Raw genomic sequence first — 8,214 nt, forward strand, 5'->3', positions numbered from 1 at the left:
TTTTTTTGGTTTTTTTCGAGACAGGGTTTCTCTGTGGCTTTGGAGCCTGTCCTGGGACTAGCTCTGTAGACCAGGCTGGTCTCGAACTCACAGAGATCCGCCTGCCTCTGCCTCCCGAGTGCTGGGATTAAAGGCGTGCGCCACCATCGCCCGGCTTCTGTCTTTCTTTTTGAGATAAAGTTTTTCAGTAGTTATGCAATTCATCCTGGAACTCACTCTGTAGACAAGGCAGACCCTAAACTCACAGAGATCCACCTGCTTGTTCCTCCCAGTGCTGGGATTAAAGGCATGAAGTACCAGAGCCTGACTTCTTTTTTTTTTACAAAACAATAATCTTGAATTTAATTTCCAATATCTTTTGCTTACCTTTTTCCTCACAATTTTCTATAACAATTTGTAACCAACACATTAAACAAAAACAAACATCTATAACATCTATAATCCATTATTTTGGGATTGTAGATGTAGTTTTCTAGGCTACTTCCTACTGACTGGAGGCACTGATAATATTACTGGGACCCAAAGAGAATTTAAGATTATCATCAAGTCCTTATTGGAGAATTCTGTGAAGCTAGATTATTTCATACAATCTTGAAACTGTTCTGAATTTAGAAATCAGAGAAAATTACAGCAAATGTAATCTGAAAAGTTAAAATATCTGGGTCATCTGTTCCCATGGGATAATTTTCAGGAGGTGTTCCTTGATAGAACCTTATTTTCCTTAACCCAGCCTCTTCCTTTCTGTGAAAAGGAAAGCAAAACTTCTTTTCCAAAGTAACATATCTTTTGACTTAAGTTTTGAAGTCAAGACATTCAAAAGATAAATGCTGGATTAATTCAGCAACATTTATAATCAAATGTCTTTTAACAGCTCTTGCTCCTTCCTCGGCAGTCAAACAATTCAAAGACAACACAATAATATACAGTATCCAGATTTTCTGTGTGTTTTCCATTTTTATAAAAAAGTAAGCTGTGGTGAATTGTTGTCGGGAGCTGTTTGTTCCCAGCTGCTCAACCCTGAAATATTCACACAGAAACCATATTATTTTCAATACTGTTTGGTCAATAGCTTAAGTATATTTCTGGCTAAATCCATCTCTTAAATCAGCCCATCTCCATTAATCTGTGTATTGTCATGAGGCTGTGGCTTACTGGTAAAGTTCCAGCATTTGTCTCTCATGGGGCTACATGGCTTCTCACTGACTCTGCCTTCTTTCTCACAGCATTCAGTTTAATTTTCCCCACCTAATTCTACTCTGCCCTACAAACAGGCCAAGGAAGTTTCTTTAATGATTAACCAATAAATGCAACACATATACAAAGGACTCACCATATCATTTCCCCTTTTCTGTTTAAACAAAAAGGAAGGTTTTAATTTTAACAATGTAAAATTACATATAATAATATAGTTATCAAGCAAGAATTAAATTGATAATATTTATATCTACTTTATTTTTTAATCATAACTAAGGAAAACTATAACTATCTATTCTGTAACTTTGTCAATGACTCTAGAAGGATACAATATTACGTAAGTAAACAAGAAGTATGTTGTAAGCAACTTCTAAAACTCTAGAATTGACAGTGACATCTCACTACCTGGACAGTCAGCCAAAGTTCTTCTGTACCATTGGGGCATCCATTTCAGCCTACAAGCCCATAGTATCTAGCAGACTTTTTCATGAAGCAGAAAATTTCAAAGACAGTTTCACCTACATTGACAGTTTGTCAGTTATTTTCTTCTATGTCCTGCAAAATGTCTGGCACACTCTTTCATGAAGCAGAAACCCTGAAGAACCCTTTCACCTTTAGGCAAGTTTAGCAGTCATTTTTCTGTGAGTCCTGCATGTTCAGTTCATACAACATACCATCAAGCAGTCCAAGTAAGGGCAGTTTCTTACCCAAATGGCTAGCAAACTTCAGGAAGGCTTATTAAAATGCTAAGTGCTTGCTTCTTAAAAACCTAAGCAGCTGTGTTTTGAGGGCAAACAGGCCATACCAGCTGGCTCCACCTCGTCCAGCATAACAGAGCTCTTCTCTGCCTCTGAGACTGCCAGGTGGGAGCCATGCTCACCACCTCAACTCTGGTAACCACTTGGTTCATGCTGCCACCAGGTAAATTGCAGCATGCAACCGCATTCAAGGCTCAACCTCGTGAAAGAGCCAGAGTTAATGCTATCAGCACAGCACAGGAAGCTGCTGTTTTGAAACCACCCCTTTTTTTTTTTTTTTTTTTTTTTTGTTTAGTGTGTGTGTGTTTTCTTTTTGCTATCACTGAATCAGGAAAACCCCACTTACAGGAGAAACAATGTTAACCCATACTTAACTCTTTTAAGATGTCCTTTTGCATCTAGAATTCCTTTTTATGCTTTCTCAGGTTGTTCGTGGATATAGTCAGCCCCAATGTTGGCATGCCAGTGGATGGGAGCTGGGAGCGTTAGTTTTTCTCCTTAACCCAGGTAACTAGGTTTAGGTTTCAATTCCTAGAGCTGGAGTTCTAATCTAAGCTCTGGCCTGGGCTGGTGGCTAGAAAATATCAGACAAAAGGCTTTTTGTAAATTCATGCCCCAAATAGTTGGGCACCAAATGAAACATGATTAATGGAAATTCAGAGAGAGAAATTGGGATTCAGCCTGAAGATCTGAAAAGCAAAATAGCCAGCTACTGGTTCTTACCTTGAACTCAGTCTGAAATGGTAATCCTGTCTCTTGGAATCCTAGAAGGAGATTATGTCTGAGAGCTGCCTCTCCCTGCCTTATATTTCTCTCTAAGGCTGGGTTTAAAGATGTGCACCACTGGGATTAAAGGTATGCCCCACCCGATTTCTATGGCAACTAGTGTGGCTACTGGGATTAAAGGTGCATGTTAGCAAGCCGGGCGGTGGTGGCACACGCCTTTAATCCCAGCACTTGGGAGGCAGAGGCAGGTGGATCTCTGGGAGTTCGAGGCCAGCCTGGTCTACAAGAGCTAGTTCCGGGACAGGCACCAAAGCTACAGAGAAACCCTGTCTCAAAAAACCAAAAAAAAAAAAAAAAAAAAAAAAAAAAAAAAAAAAAAAAAGGTGCATGTTAGCATAACATTGTCTTTGAACTGAACAGTGGGGCTGTTACTCTCAGATATTCAGACAGGTTTTATTTATTAAAATGCAGTTGAAATGCCACTACACAATGTTTTCCAGCTCATGATATGAGATGTTGAATTCGAGGTCTCTGGTTTTCTTGCTAACAGTAATGGTCCTGTTTGCTTTTGAGGTGGGAATCTCTCTTCTGCAGTGACAATGGTAGATGGATTGTTTGCAGATACTGTCGAAGAACCTGGGCATAGCACTTTTAAGTAACAACTAAAGAAATAAATGGGGTGGAAAATTTTCCTAACATATGAGCCTATTCTAAGACAAAATAGGGTTTAGATTTCTACCTTTTGACAACTCTATTTTTACAAACTCCTTTGTTACTGAGAAAGTAAAAAAAAAATGGTTTCTGAAATGTCTAGAAGAGTCACAACAAATTATAATAAAATCCTACCTTGGGGTGTATTTTTAAACAATTTAAAAACCACCTAACTTGTTTGTGAAAATGGAGAACAAGTAAAAAGTAAGTTTTGATTCCCCGGGATTTGGAAGATAAAGCTTAGCACAGAATAGGCTCTTATTATTTTTTTAAAGATGTCCCAGAGGATAGACGCTGTAATTTCTTCAGTGTATGCTTACAGATAATTGTCTCTTTATCTATCCACAGTAGATGTTTGCTAAATATTTGGTCAAGCAAATGAAGAGGTCAGGTTTCCAATCCTGAATGTTAGTAGAAAGGAGACAAAAGAATGATGAGATGTAAGTTTTTTACAAAGTTCCATATACTGATTTTATTCATAAATATTCACAATTAAGCACACACACATAAACAAATAATTTCTGGAATATTCTACCTTGCTATCCTTAAAACTAAAATAAAATGCAATGGTCCGTTCTCTGGTATGGACCTACTTGGTCCTCATGGACTTCTGTAGCTTCAGCCTCTACCCTGCTCTCTCTGTTACTAACTGCATCCATACGTCTCTACGTCTTCTACAACTGCTCAATAGATAGTGTTTTCTTCAGTGTTTCTTTTGTGATCTATCCCCCACTCTTTCTAATGTTCTGTGGAGTGCACTTAGTAATTATCATCATCGTTATTCCCGGTACACACTACATTTGTGTTTTGAACAAGACCTACTCTAGCATCTAGCCTGTGTTTCTAAGTGTATGTTGAATCTTAATTCTATTGAATGCCTAATACACTCTGTTTAAATATGTTTTTTCTCTATCACAATTGACATGTAATCATGACTCAGCTAATCACTTATCCAAGTTTAAATGAACTCCTCTTCATTGTTTTATTATTTGAGCAACCTTTTGATTCAATTCAGTTTATTCATACCGTCTTCTATCTTACTTTCCAGGATTTTGATTCCTAATGCACACAATTTCCCAGAGATGTTTAATATAAATCCCTTCTTTATTATCCCAGTATCCATTATCTTCAACAGAAAAAAAACTCACGACCTTCTTATAGAATGATTATTATCTCACTGAACTTTTGTCATACACAACCACACCCCCCAGCCCTGGCCAATCTTCCATCAATTATGTATCTTTAGGTACACAACCTAAGAAGACACACCTCTTTCAACATTGGAGATTCTGAAGTTCCAATACATAGTGTAAAAACTGACTGTTAAGCTTGAATTTGAATTTTCACAATATAATTCATATAATGAGGAATTAGCCCTCAGCTGGTGGTTTCAATCACTGGCAAATGAGTTGGAATGTAACGGTGCTGAATTCATCAGCACACACATCCATTCATGCTTTCTTTACTTAATAGAATTATTGAAAAAGGGTAGGAGGCATGCCTCAGTTAGAAGTAGGTCACTGAGGCTGTACCTTTGAAAGACATTTTGATCTTGGAACATGTTTGTCTCTGTATTTACTGTCTACCATGGAGATAAAGGATTACTATATCCTACCGTGTCCTTCTGCCATGGTGCTCAGCCTCATGACATATCAGAAATAGCAAACGCGGATGAATATTGACTAAATCCATGAGGAAAAAAATAAACTTTTCATCCACTCAGTATATATTTCTGGGATATTTGTTTACAAGGTTACAAAGCTGAGTAATACACCAAAGACTAGGGCAAGCCCATTTCTTCCACTAAGGCAAATATATCAAATTTCTCAGTCACCTTGTTTGTTAATCATATATTGTCTGTGGAGGGAACTCTGTCTTCAGTCCTTCAATGATACTTTAGAAGACAGAAGATATTTCAGATGTTCTCTTGTAGTATTTAAATCTTCGGTGTTCTCTGAGTTTTATGCTAAATCCAGCCATTAAATGTTTCTTATTGCATCCTAGAGATGAAACCACTCTGGATTCAGACCTTTTTTTTTTTCCTTTTTTTTTTCTTTTTAATTCAACAACGTTTATCACCTTGTGAATGGCCTTTAAGAACCTGCTATTCAGCAAAGAAAACAATAACAGGGAAAACAACAATGATAATAACAATAACAGCTAACAATTGCACACTGCTAATTATGTGTTGGGCACAGTTCCAAACACTGAATCCCCAGCCTTACTGTCTTTCTATTCATAAGATTAGGCAATTTGTTCTTCAGCAATGATGGCAATCACAAAAGTGGGAGTTGAGGGAGGGTTTGTTTCTTGTTCTGTATTTTTTCCCTTGCCAGGGGAATACAATGACGTCCTTCAGGCACATTGCAAATTTTGATTGTGAGTGTCAGTTCCATATTTAACCTGTAAAATACTGATTCTTGTTTAAGCAAACTAAAATGTTTCTTGAACAATTTAACATACTAGGAATTTTCCTCATTTCCAGTGTTTCTTAATACTAGAAAAAAAAGCCATCCTGAGTGAGGTGACCCAGACTCAGAAAGACAAACATGGGATGTACTCACTTATAAGTTGATATTAGAAATGAAGAAAAGGATAACCGGGCTACAATGCACAACTGCTGAGAAGCTAGGTAACAAGGAGGACCCTAAGAGAGACATGCATGGATGCCCCTGGGAAAGGGAAATAGATAAGATCTCCTAAGTAAAATATGAGCAAGGGGTGGGTGGGTTATGGGGGTTAATGAGGAGGGGAGGAGACCATAAGGGAACAAGATATGTGAGTTGGGGCAGGGACAGAGAGGTAGAGGAAGTGAAGAGATATCTTGATAAAGGGAAACATAGGGTGAGGGAAAAACTTGGTCCTAGAGAAATTCCCAGGAATCCACAAAGAAGACCCCAGCTAAGACGCCTAGCAATAGTGGAAAGGGTGCCTGAACTGGCCTCACCCTGTAATCAGATTGATGACCACCCTAATTGTACTCATAGAACTTTCATCCAGTAACTGATGGAAGCAGATGCAGACCCGCAACTAGGAAATGGACTGAACTCCTGGAACTCAATCAAAGAGAGGGAGGAGCGATAGCATGAAGAAAAGGGGCAAGACCATAATAGGCACACCTACAGAAACAGCTGACCTGAGCTAGTGGGAGCTCGCTGATTTTGACCGACAGTAGGGGAGCTTGCATAGGACTGAAATAGGCTCTCTGAGTGTGGGTGACAGTTCTGTGGCTTGGACAGTTTGTGGGGTCACTAGCAATGGGATCAGGATATATCCCTTGTGCATGAATTGGCATTTTGGAGCCCATTCTCTTTAAAGGGATATCTTGTTCAGCCTTGCTACAGGGGGTGAGGGACTTGACCCTGCCTCAGCTTGACTCCCCCATGCGAAACCTTAGCTTTTCTGAGGCATGCATGGGGAGTGGGCTGGGGGAAAGATGGGGGGGGGCAACAGGAGGAGAGGAGGGAGGGAGTGGAACCTGTACTTGTTATGTAAATTAAAAAATAAAACTTTTAAATAACAAAATTAGAATGAAATGGAATGACCTGGAAAGTTTGTTAAAAAATTTGATGGGGCATCACCCTATCAGTTTAGACTTAGTTAATAATAAAAAAAAAAAGATTGTACCCTTAATCCTGGATAAACTTGTTCCTGTGGATCACATCCATCAATTACATGTAGACAACACATTTAATTCATAATCATGGACTAAATCTGTCTTATGAATTCCCCCACAAAATACTACTATTACTTAGTACCATATACCACTGTTGATAGATGTTCAAATGATGAGAACATATCTGAAAGTCACTTAGGTCTTTTTGGTGGGGAGGTCATGAATGTAAAGGTTTTTTTGTTATTGTTTAATTTTATTTTTATTTATTTATTAAAGATTTCTGCCTCCTCCCCACCACTGCCTCCCATCCCCCCCCCCCTCCCAATCAACTCCCCCTCCCTCATCAACCCGAAGAACAGTCAGGGTTCCCTGCCCTGTGGGAAGTCCAAGGACCTCCCACCTTCTTCCAGGTCTAGATGGGATAAAACCGAACTCGCTGAACATAGCGGACAATGAGGACTGCTGAGAGAGAAGTCAAGAACAATGGCACTGGGTTTAGATCCTACTGCACGTACTGGCTTTGTGGGAGCCTAGGCAGTTTGTAGGTTTTTTTTTTTAATTTATTTATTTCAGGTCTAGCCAGCAAACTTTATCATTAGTTTTAAAAATCTATACGTTTTCATCAATGTATACATATCAAAATAATGCACAAAGTCAAGCCTCTGGTAGATTGTTCTTATTTTTCTTAATGTAAACAAAATTCCTTCAGTTCTGGGTAGGTTGGCAGGAGAAGATCGTAATTATGTTAAACTTTCCTCATGTTAACAGAGATTTTCGGAAAAACTGTTACTCCTTGAAGCTCCCCCTAGTGTCCTTAACTTGATATAAAACATAATTCAAACCTCTTTCTTGAAATGAATGTATTTGGTAGTGAGTTAGAGGTATGCTAGAAGGAGCAAAGCAGGTTTTATTAAAGAGAATGTTTTTATAGTAGAAAGGAAAGACCCAAAATGAAGTTTAGATCGCTTACAATCATCATTTCTGTTTTGAAAGTATATTTACAGCTGGCACCTTAACCATGTTTATGACAACATATGCATTGCATATTGCATTAATAATAATTGAAGAATGTTCATATAGAGTGAAAATTATGTTTCAGTCATTGTGACTATTAGCGTTTTTAGCTTGGCACAACCTAGAATCATCTGGAAAGAGTATCTCAGTGAGAGATTGTCTTCATTTTGCTGGCCTCTGGCCGGATCTGGGAAA

The sequence above is a fragment of the Alexandromys fortis genome, unplaced genomic scaffold, assembly GCF_014885135.2.
Source record: "Alexandromys fortis isolate MF-2015 unplaced genomic scaffold, M_Fortis_MF-2015_v1.1 scaffold_4, whole genome shotgun sequence".
NCBI lineage: Eukaryota > Metazoa > Chordata > Mammalia > Rodentia > Cricetidae > Alexandromys > Alexandromys fortis.